This window comes from Rattus norvegicus, chromosome 1, assembly GCF_036323735.1.
Source record: "Rattus norvegicus strain BN/NHsdMcwi chromosome 1, GRCr8, whole genome shotgun sequence".
Classification (NCBI taxonomy): domain Eukaryota; kingdom Metazoa; phylum Chordata; class Mammalia; order Rodentia; family Muridae; genus Rattus; species Rattus norvegicus.
Window position 1 is genome coordinate 258,008,788 of NC_086019.1, and position 15,189 is coordinate 258,023,976.

Here is a 15,189-nt window from a genome sequence, read left to right on the forward strand (position 1 = left end):
TATTCATTTCAAATTAATTTCTTATGTCAGACACTGTGGACCTTCCATGCATGGCTCTGTCCCAGAATAATCAGCAGTTCCCGATTTCTCAATAAAGAGAAAGCTTAGATATGAAGGAGGAATATGAATCCTCATCTCATGCCAACTACATGTAAAGAAAGCCAAGCAGGTCTGGTTTTTAGATGCAGACATAACTTTGCAATCTGTTTGCCTTTTACACACAAGGAGACAAACTTTGCCATGAAGGTTTCAGGTAACATCTTGAAGTTGAAGCTTATAGTTACTCAGCTGTGGGAAGAAATCATTAAACCTTACAGAAAGGTCAGATGTGAACTAAGATCATGACTTTGAGTTGTAGCAACCAATTGTGTATCTGGTTGCTATGTCTTTAAATTAATACTAGCAATTCGTGTATTAATTTAATGCATTTATAGTTTATGGCTTCCACAAAATTGCTGCATCTTACAGACATTGGGTGGCTCCTTAAATTTTCATCCCCAAGGCCAAGATTTGCCTTCTTCAGTCAATGTAGAACTAACTACCAGAAACCTCAGGAAAGTCACTGAACGGTAAAGCTCACTAAAATCGTTCGAGCTAGACAAGGCCAAGACTGCTTACTGTTTTCACCACTTCTTCCTTTACACAGCAAATATGTCTGTCTGTCTATAGCCTGTCTGTCTGTCTATCACCTATCTCTATCTATGAACAACAAAGGTATTTCCCTACATTTTCTCAGGTTCCCATACCTGCCTCCTTCCCAACTCTCCATCTGGAACCTCATGTCTCATACCATGCACTTTGTTTTTGAGAACTGTGATTAACATTACATTTTCAGTAACAAATATCTCCTGATTTTGTTTGACTTTTCTCTATATGAGTAATAATTAAGCTACTGTTTAAAATAATGTACATGTCCCATTTCCTAAATACCGATGGATTTTTATTTAGAATAAATGAGATATACACCATTTCTACTGTATCTTTTAGACGGGAACTACAACTGTTTTCTGTACCAAGGAAAGCAGTAGGAGTACTGCTTTATCTATTAACTGCATAGTTGTCTTCGTTTGGGTTTTGGTTCAAAGGAATTCAGAGTCAGATCTCATTAGGATCCTTACATCTTAGTGGATTTAGGGCAGAGTATCTAAACTAATAGTTGTACATAGGTTTTTTTTTCCAATAGCATCTGCTTAATCCAGAGAATCATGTTGACCATTAAATTAAAACAAATGCTACAAGGAAACAGAGAGGACTACATAGTTGGTTATTTTGTAATATAATGATTAAAAGTATAAATGAAGTATCTCTTCTTATCAACTGTTTCAAAGAACGCACTGAGTTTTATAAGCACATTATATATTATGCAAATTAAGATATAATCTTCCAACACGTGCAGCACATACACACACACACACACACATAAGCAAAAGCACACATGCTCACACACAAACTGAGACACAAACACAAACATATACACATATACACACAAACATACACACAGTTATACACAAAACACATAAATGTACACACAAATACACACACAAACATACATGCCAACACAAACATATACACATATACACACAAACATACACACAGTTATACACAAAACACATAAATGTACACACAAATACACACACAAACATACATGCCAACACATACAAATACACACACAAACACACACCCATATATTCAAACTTAATCACACAGACCCACACACATTTACACACAAGCACACATGCAAACAACACACAAAATGTATACATACAGACAAATGCACATAGAAACATGCACATACAAAAACACATAAACAGACACAGAGACCCACACAGATATACACACACAGAAATACATCCACAAACATATCGACTCATACACACAGAGACAAACACACACACACACACACACACACACACACACACACACAGCACACACAGCAGGTTGAGGCAGTCAGACCCAGACATGGGCATGACCTTATAGATTCTTGCCTTATAGATTGTATAATTTTCTTCCATTATGGGGAAATCAGAGTGGTTGAATGACATATACATCCATGCATGCTCTTGATATCAATAAAAATGTGCGACATACTAATGTTTTATTGTAAAAAGCAGAAGCTCAGCCTGTGTAACACAAACATCCTACCTCAACTCAAACAAGAATGTTGTAAGCAAACATACACCCCAGGGAAATCATTAAAAATCAATGACCCAGAGTTACACTGGCATATATTTTTAAAGCGTTGTTTATCTGCCCTCATTAAAAAATATCTTTACACAAGGCAGTAATCCTCACTGTGTGAATTAATAACTGTGTTTCTTTTGAGTTCCGTTGTTGTGCTTGTCTTATTCACGGTTCACTGCTTCCTGGACCTGTTTTGTGTACCGTGCTATTTACATAGGCGCTGGGTTATTATCTGCTTTCTGAAGTGACAGGCAAAAATCTGGGGCTTCTGGGAGCCGTGGGGAAATTGCTTGCATAGAAGAAATGTGCTTTGTGCTTTTTTTTTTCCAAGGGAAACAGCTATCCAGCCAGTATAAAAATAAGGATTAAGAAGCAACAAGGACAAAGGCATAACACAATAGTATAGAGTGGAAAAAAATACTTGTTCTCTTAAGTACAGCTGTGAGGAATAAACAAGTATAATATTATTTCACTGAAGCCTCTTAAATTCTCAAAAGGCTGGCTGCATATGTAATAACAGGTACCCCTAGCCATCCCACTGCATAGGGAATGTGTGCTAAGCCCTCTAGGGATGTTTGGAATCATGGATAGTATTACACTTCATGTTCACTGTGTTCTTCTTGTACTTAGGATAAACAGTGATCAGTAAACTACACAAGGCAAGAGACTCCTTCTTAACATGTGTCTTCAAAATGTTGTTTTACAGTTTCACCTTCTCACCCATGGAAAACACTTTGTATCGTCTCGTTGGATCCTAATTTCTGTTATTCCTCTTGCACTGTGAACCCAGTTTTAAAGACTATATGGATTTCTTAAACATAGCATTGTGGTACCTCCAGTCAGATCTCATAGCTGAGATTACTGGGTGACCATGGACCTGAGATAGACACAGTGTAACATCTCATGGTAGGAAAATGAAGACAGGCAGATGTCATTGTGGTATTCAGAATAGTACATAATTTAAAAGAAGAATTGTTTTCTTCTGGAACTAATGCAATTAATAGTTTGAAACCACTAATGGCATGTGGGTAACGAAAACTATGGAAAACAAGGGATGATGTCTGCTCTGAGAGATATCTAGAATCTGGGGATGGGGAAGGAAATTGAGGCCCATGTGGCTGAGGAAGCATCTCCCTGCTGCCACTTCATTTTCATACTCACCCTGACTCAGCCATTTCCTGTTTCCTCACACACATTCGAGGACGGTTCTTCCTGGGGGCGGGGATTATTATAACTGAGAATCAGATAAATGTGAACTGAAAGAAGGCAACTCCAGGGACCCCACGAGTCCCCTGTTCTAAATGACAAGCGATTTGAGCCCAGCCAGCAGATTTCAAAGCACTCCTGGTTTTATAAACCATTACCGTCATTATGTCTACAAAAGGAGAAGAGGCCTGCTCGTTCCTTTTCAAGCTAGTCTCCCCTTTAAGTAAGTTTTTTTTTTACTTTTTTTTAAAGTCAATTGAAAAGTTGAGTTTAAAAATAAATAATTCATAAGAAGAAAGCTTTTGGACAAATCTTTCTGGAAGGCAAAAATTGTATAGTTGTGGCAGTATGAATATAGAAGGCTTTTTTATTTTATTTTAGTAGAGTCACAAGGAGACTATCCTTATATAAAAATAAGAAACGTGACTAAAAACTCCCTTAGTTTTGCATTTGACTTTATGAGTTCTGAAAAACATGGAAGGTGGCTTTTGTCCAGCCTGCGTTTCGTTTCTTTTTTTCTCCTTTTCGTTGCCTCTATAATCTACAATCGACAATGTAATGGCCTCTCTGTCAGTTCAGATCCTACTGGTCTGAGAAGTACTTTTTTCTGGGAGAGGACAACACTCTAGCATATGCATAAATCTTTAAAGGATAATTGCGTAATCACATTTGATTTTGCCTGGGTCAGTTGAAATCGTAACTTTCACCAGATTTTCTTAGCTGCTGCAAATTAGCTGCTTCACCGAAATTCTAAATTATAGGTTTTGGGAAGGCAATGAGTCTAAAGTTTTCAAATGTAAATCACCTATGTAATAAATACCTTTGAATTATCTGCACACATGTGTGGTTGTGTGTAGATAGAGAAAAACACACACTGCAGTTACCTTCAAAATTCAGAGTCTGCTGCCTCAATAAATCGGTAATGCAATTGTTTTGAAATACATGTTTAGAGTCAAAAATATCTTCACTGAAAGATTTAATGACAGAAGGATCATATACTGATTGGAATAAAGAAAATGGTAGATTAGTTTTATAAGACTTGAATCTTAAATATATATGTAAAAATAAAGATATGCGAGAAAGGCAAGATATGGTCAGACCTTTACCTTGACATGCAGGATGTAATACAGAAAAACCACTGTGTTTTCTGGGACTGTTTTATCTTCCAATATTGGAAAGATTTTTTTAAAAATGAGTAGTTAGTTAACATACTATACTTATTGCCAACACTTTCCTCATCACAATGACACATACAAGAAGGAGAGATTTGTTTGGGCCCATGTCTTCAGCATGCTTACCTAGCATGGTGGAGTGGGCTTTATGGAGTGGTACAGCTCACAGCATGGTAAACCAGAGGGGCAAAGGAAGAGGATGCTTGTCCTCTTTGCCTTTCTCAATTTTCTTCTGATTCTGCATGGATCCCAACCCTTGTGATGGTGCTATATCCCATACAGGATGAGTTTTTCCCTTTATTTAATCTGAATCTCCCAAAAACACACTTACAGGACTCTCCAGTCAAGCATTTCTGGTCAATTTGGCAATGAAAATTAGCCAAAATGTAGTGTCACTTGCTTGACTTCTGATTCAAAGAATAATCCTGATCTAATTTTCAAATCCTGGGACAAAAAACTGTGGCCAATACAACTTATAAGACATGATTGCCATTCAGAGGGTGACCCCTGAGCAATCCCAGTCCAGAGCATGACAGCAAATGACAGCACATGAGCAGGCAGGCATGGCACTGGAGCACTAGCTGGGACTTTACATTTGATCTACAAACACTGGGCAGAGAGAGCTAACTAGTAATGAAGACTTTTGACGCCATGGTTCCGGCCATCAGCAGCACATCTCCTCCAACAAGGCCACACCTTCCCAAAATAGTTCCACCAAATGGGGACCAAGGACTCAAATCCGTGAGCCTATAGTGGCCACACTGGGTTCTATAAGTCTAGTTCTTTCATTAATGCCTATAAAATGCACAACCTCTAAGTCAGAATCTAATGCAGATGTTCTTTTCTTGACAGCAAGAGAATGAAGACAGAGGGATTGTCAGGGAGAACCAACTAAGCCCCCAGGCTCCCTGATGTTTAAAAGATGAACCTAACGTCCTGCTTAATGCATTCCCAAGGATGTGTCTGATTTATGAAACTTAATGTGCACTTACCACATATCTGATTTACAAAGCTTTCTTGATTAGAGGGGAGTTTTTTCTTGGTCTATTATGATTGGTTTGTAAAACTCAGATTATGCATTAAAAGTAGCCTTTCTACTTTAAAAGGTTACTGCATAGTGCTTAAGGGCCCAGCGTCACAAACCTTTGTCCTTTCCCTTACCAGCTGTGTGATCTCAGGAATACCTTAAGCCCTATAAGCATCAGTGGGTTTTTTTTTATTTGTAATATGTGGATAACAGTAATAATTACTAATGGGTATTTTGTCTCAATTAAGTGAAAGATTGATTCTGAAATCCTTGGCAGAGTTCCTAAGACATATTGTGAGCTCTTTAAATGCCACTGTGTTTGCTGTTATTAATATAGTAGTGTAACACAATACAGCCCCTTTTAAGAAAGGAGATATGTAACCTCCCAAGCTCATATGCCTATGTCTTTAAGTTGTCACTGACGTCTCTGCCCCCTTTGATTCCTTCTGTAATGTTCTTCAGTCTAGTCTAATCTGTTCTCTGTTTAATTTCTTTCTGTTTTCACATCTGACTACTTCGTTTTTGAAGGCAAGAGATAACACCTCCTTAGAGTTTAGTGTTTTATGTTTGAAATTTCTACACTAAATATAAGTATATAATAAATATTAAAGTTATTACTAATTTTTTAAATGAGAAACTTAGATCAAATTTTTCTCAAAGCTGGGCCATTCATATGCTATAGGCTGGAAATGGGCACTATCCCCCCTAAATTGAGAGGTGTTTAAATTGTCGGCATATCACAGATTTTAATTAGCTAGTTCTATGGTGTAGAAAAGGCAAACCATGGGCTCTCAAAATTGTTAAGCAGATAAAGGTACTTGTCACTAAGACTGACAACCTGAGTTAACCCCTGGAACTCATATGGTATAAGGAGAGAACCCATTTCTTCATATTGTCCCCCAACTTCAGGGGACAATCTGCAATACTGGAATACTGAGGAGAAATATTGGTTTTGCACCCTCCTACCCCTTCACACATAATAAAAATTTAGAAAAACGAACAAACAAGCAAACAAACATACACATCAACAGAACTTTCCTCTGAATTAAATAACACTTGAGGCTTCTGTTGTATTTGATAATTCTACTAGACTCTGCACTGAGGAATCTACTGTTAGCCGTGTGGTAGGTAGGCGACTAGTTTTAGTTGGGCTTTCTCTTCTGGTACCTGGTTGGTTGTTGTGATGCTATTAGCTAAAAGAAATGTGCTGCTGACTACACCACCTCTCATTTGGTCCTAAGGGTAGACTTACTTGCCGAGATGATGACCTGATAAATCTGAAAGACTAGAGAAGCTCATGATACCTGATGGGTTTGGGCTAGATAACAGATCTTGTCATGTCCTCCGTATTCTGTTTACCAAAGCACGATACACGTCCCAACTTTAAAGAGTAGGGGAAGAATTTCTACAATTGAAGCATTGAAGTTCGAATTGTAAGTATGGAGTTATAATTATGGGCTAGGGGAGTGTGTGTGTTTGTGTGTGTGTGTGTGTGTGTGTGTGTGTGTGTGTGTGTGTGTGTGTGTGTATGTGTGTGTGTGTGTGTGAATGTCTTTGTAATCAGTTTTCCAACCAGCCATTTGAAACTTTGTTTGCCCCATGTGATCTGAGTACTTCACTGTGTTCATTTCTCTCTAGGTTTGAAGAACTTGAAAGAATATTAAAGTTCTTACCTGCTTGTCCTGCTTCAAAGCAAAGGACTGTTACTACATCTAGAAAGATTGAAATATTAGTGGGGAAATTTCTCATTAAGGATGACTTTAGCCGAGTGCCTACAGTAGTGCACTGCAGTAATAAGAAGAAAAGCTTTGGAATTACTTCCTAGCCATCTGTCTTTATTTTGCTAAACTACTATATTGACTTCCCCCAAGAAAGCCATGCATGAGGTAGCAACAGGGAGACAATCTACACAATAATTTGCAAACACAGATTTCTATGTTTTTTTATGGTCAAAAGAGGAATTCAGCTTGGGCTGCATAGCCCTATGGGCAACACTGTGAAACCATTGCAGGTACAAACTTTCAAATTTATCTTTGCCTAGAGCCTCATCTGATTTATTTTAAAGTGTATTTCTCCAAGATGCCCAAAGTCAAAACATTATTTACAATGTGAGCCTAGAAACACAGCATACTACATCTATTTTCTAGAACAAAGGGGGTTGGGAAATTCATTCTTATGAAGGCAAGAAAATATAGCTCCTTATTTATTTACAACCTTCTCCCACTTTGAAAGAGTAGCTGGCCTGCACAATTGGTAGTGAGTTAAGCCACACATGTGGCAAAATGGAAAATCAATCTTTTGTATCAGTGTTGCTGTTGATTGAGCAGCACCTGTACGTTTAGGGAGAAGAAGGTGAGAGATTCTGCAGATATCGATCTCAAAGTCATTATCGCCCATGTTCAGTGATAGCAAGCTAGCATTTTGTTTCCACCCAACATTTGTTTGAATTACTAGAAAAGCGTAAGGAGGCAAAACACAGCAGTTGTCTCTACAGAGAATCATAGCCATTGAATTTGGACCATTGAATCTGTTCCTCTGAGAATCAATGGTTTCTCTCTGAATTTCCTTGGGACCCACATAGACACACTTTACTGCTGACATTCTCATCCTTGAGTGATTGGACTTGCTTGCTGTAGAAATGTCATTTTTTCTGGAAGGAAACTGAAACTTCATAAGCCTGTATCTTAACACCAGTGGTCAAATTTCAAACTCTATGTTGACTGAATTCTAACAAATGACAGCACATAAGGTGCATATAATGAATACTATAAATTGTTGCTACTAGGAAACTTGCATGCAGAGGAAGAAATGTGGATTGTTTTAGATATAGGATTCCTTCTGTTATGTACAAAAGAACTGATTATAAATATAAATTCAGTAACAGACTATTGACCAGTAAAATGCACTAAACATCATCCAAATAGCATTGATAACATCAAGATATAGGCTGAAGTATTTGCTGTCTTCAAAGAGGCTATGGAGTGGCATAGACGATTCAGTGCAATGCGATTTGTGGTGATACCATTTGAGAAATAGAATTAAATTAATTTGAATCCGTAGTCCAAATTTTGCTTTGAATTAAGAATAATGACTGGAAGCTTCATGGGAAAGGTGATATTTGGGTGGGTGGTCCTCTCATAGAATATAAACATCATCATTGTTCTCATTTTATATCATTTTATATTCCTCATTTTGTCCTCAGCTGACCTATGTGGTATGTGGTATAGATATTGTCACTGTCTTCTTTTGCACTGGAATTTTTTTAAGACTATGCCTTCTTGCTGTGTTGTGTCCCTTCTGTTTATAAAGAATGCCTCAGCAGAAATGTGCTCAAGTTATACCTATCTTAAAACCAATGAGGCTTTGAGCAGAGGGAGTAAAATAACATTTCTCTGCCTTTATGTTTCTTCATTCAATTGCAGCTGTCCTCATCAACTCTTCTGTCCTTAGGGCTATAAATAGAGCAGTCTCTAGACATGTTTCTTCTACGCTAGGGAGAGGGCAAATGTGTTTTCTTCTGTTGTATAAAGCACTGTTTGGGATGGAAGTTTTTGTTAGTTTTCTGCAGTTTGCCTTATGCACATAATATCGGATCCTCACAGTCTCAAGTGATATAGGAGAGCTAGGAAAAGAAAATGTAGCTATGCATTAACAATAATTTTTGACCATAGGAAGGGAGAACAAATTGTTTAAATACATGCTTTTCATAGTATTCTTTAAAGTCGACCATCTAGACCAGAAGTTAGTGTGCCACAGCTGCTAATCGGGCTGCATTACAAAGGTATAACAAGACCCTGATTGACATATTCAGCTAAAAGCAGAGTGGGTTGTCTATAGGTCAACTGGCTCTCACCCAGGGATGTAAGTGTTCATAATTGTCAGTACATATTCAAAGGGAGGTGTAATAAACTATAGTCTCCTCTCATAATTTATAAAATCACCTTCACTAGATGCTGATTGCATGGCAGCTGCCATTCTTAATAAAATGTGGAAAGGTGATTAAACTCGTTAAATTGGCTCACTGTGATTCATTTCCAGTTACCTATATTTTCCTGTTAATGACATAAGTGTGTGGGAGGGGGCACTTGTATATGAATGTCCATGTTCTTCCTCATGATGGAAAAGACTTGCATTGTGTATATATACTCCAGTTTCTTTAGCCATCTCATTGTTGCTCGACAATTGGGTTAGGTCCACACCTCAGCTACTGTGAAGAGTGCTGCACTGAACATGATTATGCTAACATGTCTTTGTTATGTCCGCTTGCAGTCCTATTGGTAAACATCCGACCTCAGAAACATAATCATTTTCTCTCATTTATTGACTTCTCTCACTTAGGGTTCAGGTGTTCAAGAGATTCATTAAATCATGTAAGTACCTGTAACATAAAACTAGGAGTAGAATTGTCTATGGGACAAAGCGGTGTAGCAAGAGACGTGTGAGATAACAAAATGGAAAGCAGTCACGTGGCATATCAATGGAAGTGTCAGGTAGAGCATGGTATTGGAAGCATCGAGGGCTGGGGGATCGATCCAGTTCGCAGTCTCACAACTTTGCAATGATAAATTTGAGATAGTTAAAACCTTAAGTGAATGTTTGGTAAAAATTGTAAAAATAGAATTCGAATCTGGTACTTTGTGTAGCCTGTAGGAAATGACAGCTTACTGGATATTTATACTGGAGGAATGGCTGCTGGGGTAGATTTAGAATCTCTAGGATGGAGGGTACTTTAAATGGCAAAGCCAAGTTTAAGGCTTAAGGGCGGAAAGAATTTAAAGAAGCATGGCGTCCTCAGAGAGAGCAAATGCAGCAGAGAGAATGGGTAGTACTGAGTTGATTTAAATCACCGTCTGGGCTTGATAGGGTGAGATCAGTAACTCTGCTTTGGTGGGCTATGAAGACAGACACAAGATTGAGGTAGGTTAACCAGGGGAGTGTCTGCTCCTTAGCCAAGTCACACAGGGACACAGTTGCTCCCCCTGTGGTACTGTCAACTGTTTGCTGTCCAGTGCTATGGTGCTATGGATTTTTTTTCAGAGTCTGTGGGAAAAGCTAGTATATGGAGGACTGCCCAGCAGGTTTCTCAGGAGAGAGAATGAAATCTTATACATCTCACCACTTATAGTCCACCAGCCAGCTCCCACTACCATGGACCCCTCCCCCAATTGACACCTAGTTGAACAGGACATGTAAAATAGGAACAGAAGTCAGCCATGGATGTTTCTCTTTCTTATGGAGTTGGAAAAACTAACAAGCAAATGGTTTTGAAGTAAAAAGTTATTTAGTGGGAGTTTTTCAGCTGTTTCATGTTCAAGTTTCCTTATTGTAGTTTATTTATTAGGAAAGACACAAATATTTTTTTCTTCCTTCCTTCCCTCTGCAATTATATTTATAATTTTCCCTTTTCCTTCCATTGAAAATAGATTTTTTTCTTATGTGATATATTCTGATTACAGCTTCCTCTTTTTCTACTCTTCCCAGTTCCTTCCCACCTCCTCCATCCAGATAAAATGTCTTTCTGTGTCTCATTAGAAAATAAATAGGATTCTAAGGGATAACATTAATAGAATAAAATAAAATTAGGAGAAAAACAAAAACTAACATGCCAGAATTGGACAAAACAAACAGAAAAGAATAGAGTCCAAGAGAAGGCACAAGAATCAGAGACCCACTTGCTCACACACTCATGAGTCCCATAAAAACACTAAACTGGAAGCCATAATATATATATATATATATATATATATATATATATATATATATATATATATATGTGTGTGTGTGTGTGTGTGTGTGTGTGTGTATATATATATACTGAGAACCTGGCACAGACTCATGCATGCCCTGTGAGTTCATATGAACTTTGATACTGTTGATTTAGAGGCCATTGTTATCTTGGTATCCTCTATCTCCTCAGCCTCTTACACTCTTTCTGCCTTGTCTTCTGCATGGTTTGCTAAGCCCCTAGGGGAGGTATTTGATGATGAAGCTCCATTTAGGACTGAACATTCAAAGGTCTCCCTCCTCCTGACATTTTCCTGCTGAGGAACTCTGCCTTTGCTCCTGCCAATTTCAGGAAGAAGCTTCTCTGATGATGGCTGAACAAGGCGCTGATCGATGAGTAAAGCAGTATGACATTAGGAGTTATTTTATAGCTAGTGTTTCACTTTTTGTTTGTTTTAGACTAGTAATGTTTAGTTTTACCCTAGGTGCCTAGGCTGTCTAGTCTTGGGTTCTTAGTCACCCTAGCCATTTCTGGTCTGGGTCTCATCTCATGGAGTGAACCTGAAGGCAGGTCATGCTTTTGTTGATTACTCACACAGGGTTTGGACTGCTATTGCAGTAGCATAACTTTCAAGCAGAAGAGCATTGTAGATTACAGGGTTTGTGGTTGGGTTGATGTTTATGTTGCTCTTTTGGTAATATGTAAAGTACCTTCCTGCACAAAACTGATAGAATGTAGGGGTAAAGGTTCTACGTAGGTACCAGCTCGACTTCCCTATAGGAAATGAGTTGTATAGATGTTATCTACAACAATGGAACCTTGCTATCAGTTGGTAGAAAGCAGCCTGTAACGTTAGCAACAGCCTGGGTTGTCTAGGGATTCCCATGGAATCTGCTTGACTCACAATTCCATAGATGTAACCCAGTCCTGGTACTGAAAGCTTCATTTGGTGATGAGAAGTCTAGTTGGAGGCTCTCTGTCTCCCCATTATTTGAGGATTTCATTTAGCTTGCCCTCATAAATGTATATAGCCTTTATGAAGCTTCTGCTGTCCTATGTTTTTAGGCTCTTCTGCACATTTCAGCTATCTTTCCCCACTTCCACTTAATCCTCCCATCATGGTCACTCATCCATAACCATCTATTGTATTTACTTTTAGAAAGGAGTGACACCACGACGTTCTTCTCAAAGCAGTTTATTCAGGAACCTTTCTTTCTGCATGCAAGCAGCAATCTCTCTTTTCTTCCCTTCCTTCTCTTCCTCAACTCCGCCTCCTCAGTCCAGACTGAGTAATCTCAGTTCATAGGTCCACGTCACATGGCCTGATCTTGCACCATGGTGCGCCTGCGCAGCTCTCACAATGGACATGGCTAGTTTCAGGTGTGTGAAGAAGTCAGGTGCTAGTCATGAGACTTAGCTGCAGTCGCGGGCGCCATCTTGGGACTGCTGCCACACCTGCTCCCCACATCATTTGTGACTGTATAGCTCAGAATGGCTCCCTACAACTTTTATAATGAGATCTATCTTTTGCTTAGGGTCCCTTACTATATGCGTAGCCTCTGTGGTGGTATGGATTGTAGCCAGTAGGTAGCTATTAGACATGTGCAAGCAAACAGATCCCGTATTTGTCGTTCACTGCCTCAGATACTTCATTCAGAATACCTTTTCTAGTTTCATCCATTTGCTTATAAATTTCTTTTTCTTTCATGGATGAGTAATATCACCATTGTATAAACATACCACACTTTCTTTATCCATTCGTGTGTTGAGGAACAACTAAGTTGTTTCCAATTCCTGGCTCGTACGAACAGAGCAGCCATGAATGGTTGAGTGGGTATCTCTTCTGTAGGATGAACTATCTGTTGGATATATTCCCAAGAGTAGTATAGTTGGATCTCAAAATACTTCAATTCCCATGTTTCTGAGAAACCAGCACACTGATTTTCACAGTAGCTATGAGTTTGAACTCCCACCCCCAATGGGTGAATATTTCCTCACTCCACAATCTTTTCAGCATGAACTGTCACTTGTTTTGTTGATCTTAGCCATTCTGACAGGTGTAAAATGAAAATTTTTTATTAGAAACAACCAAGAAACAGCCACAAGACTTTGATCCACTCTGCCATCTGGATTGAAGGGAAATTTTCATAGTAGTTGTTAGACTCTAATTCCACCTATATAGGGTTTCCTCATAGCATGGGGTTACATGGAGTTTGAGGAACTTAGAGGCAAAGAGAAGCAAAATACAAACCCACAATGATTATTATTATACTTTCTGTCCAAATGATGAAAGCACTACCTAAAGCTGTGGGAACTTGGATGGCAGTTACTCAGACACAGGCTGAAGATCTTGCCAAGTGTCTGACAGTGTCAGGGATAGGGAAGGCAGGCAGTGTAATTGCTCCTTTATATATGATTATGGCCAACAGCTCTGACAGTGTTGGGACTCTGCAAGATACTAGCATCTGGGAGAATGTAGCCACAACAGTAAATATTCTATAATGAGCAAATAGGCAATAGAGAAATGAAGAACAGGTTTCAGCACAGTCATGAGAAAGAAGGCTTTTGTAAATAGCAGCTGTAGTTGAAAACAACTTCTATGGGATGGAAGGTTAAATATTTTAAATTTAGGGCCAACAAATGGCTTAGTGGGTAAAGGCACTTGCTCCACAAACACAGAGACCGACACAGATCTTAGAATATTTGTAAAGGTGGAAGAGGAGAACCGAATTCCCAAGATGTCCTCTGATCCATGGTTTCCCTCCAACCAGCCCGATACTAGTATCAAACATTAAACTTCCAAAAATGTGGACCTCAAAATGCATTGCATGGATTCCAGCTGGGGTGGTCTGAGACCCAATGGAAACAAATGCCACATCTTGGGTCTTCCTAGACAAGCAACAAGTTCCAATAAAAAGAGAAGGGGCTACAAGGCATTGTGGAGGATTGTGCAGAATGTGTAAAAGATGTCGATCTGGTAGAGATTGTTATTGAAAAAGACTGTACTACCTGATACCTTGGCCAAAGACAGGACAAGGAACTGTTTACTGCAGAACTGAAAAATGAGATAGTAACACGTTTTCTTATAGAGGAGAACAGACTAGACTGTGAAGGTCCATTTATCATTCATCTACAGATAGTTTATTCCAAATTAGAAAATCTAAGGGAATCATCACTTCTTATCATCACAATGAAACTGCTTATGCAGAAGGGGTATTCATTTAGTTCTCAGCCATAGTAAATGAATTTTGTTTAACCAAAAGTGATAAAATTAAATCAAGGGTCAATGAGAAAAGTTAACAGAAGCTTCACTACCAATGTACTCTGGGAAAGATCACAGAGAATAGACATTCCAAACTGGAAGCTTTCATTATAATTTTTCTTGTATTTCATGTCGTATCTTTCTGTCTCTGTCTCTGTCTCTCTCTCACATGTATGTAGATGCCTGTGTGTTATTTATATCTGTATGTTTGTGCACAGGCATGTGAGTTCCACATTTATAAATGTCAAAGAAAAGAACAAACTTGGGTGTCCACTTCTGCATCCTACTATGTTTGAGATAGTTTTCCCCCTTGTTGCCAAACTATCTGGCCTACAAGTTTCTTCAGAAACTGTCTCCTCTTTTTCTCTTACTGTCAGTCTAGTGAGCTTATAGACACATGCTAATCAGATTTTGTGGGTTCTGGGGAACTGAATGTAGGTGTTCATGCTTGTGAAATACTTGCTTCCATGCAGAGTCATCCCCCAGTCCAAGATGTTTAATTTCAAAGGGAAACAAATACACTGTGGAGAAAAATCTTCATCATTCATTTGCTAACAGTCTACTGACAAATTTCAGGATGAATAAACAGATGTCTGTGTACATCGTGATGTTACTT